The following is a 317-nucleotide window of genomic DNA, read 5'->3' as shown; positions in this document are numbered from 1 at the left end:
TATTCTATTCTATTCTATTGCTAGAGTCTTCATCCAGTTTTGTTCACCACATTACAAAAAAGATGTTGAGACTCTAGAAAAAGTACAGAGAAGAGCAACCAGGATAATTAGGGGACTGGAGACTAAAACATATGAAGAATAGTTACAGGAACTGGGCTTGGCTAGTCTAGTAAAGAGAAGGACCAGGGGAGACATGATAGCAGTCTTCCAATATTTGAGGGGCTGCCACAGGGAGGAAGGAGTCAAGCTATTTTCTAAAGTGCCTGTGGGCCTGACAAGGAATAATGGATGGAAACTGAACAAGGAGAGATTTAACC

Source organism: Pseudonaja textilis, chromosome 2 (genome assembly GCF_049901715.1).
Source record: "Pseudonaja textilis isolate UNSWEBS1 chromosome 2, rPseTex1.2, whole genome shotgun sequence".
Lineage (NCBI taxonomy): Eukaryota > Metazoa > Chordata > Lepidosauria > Squamata > Elapidae > Pseudonaja > Pseudonaja textilis.
The sequence above is the reverse complement of the archived record's forward strand: the minus strand, read 5'-3'. Positions refer to the sequence as shown.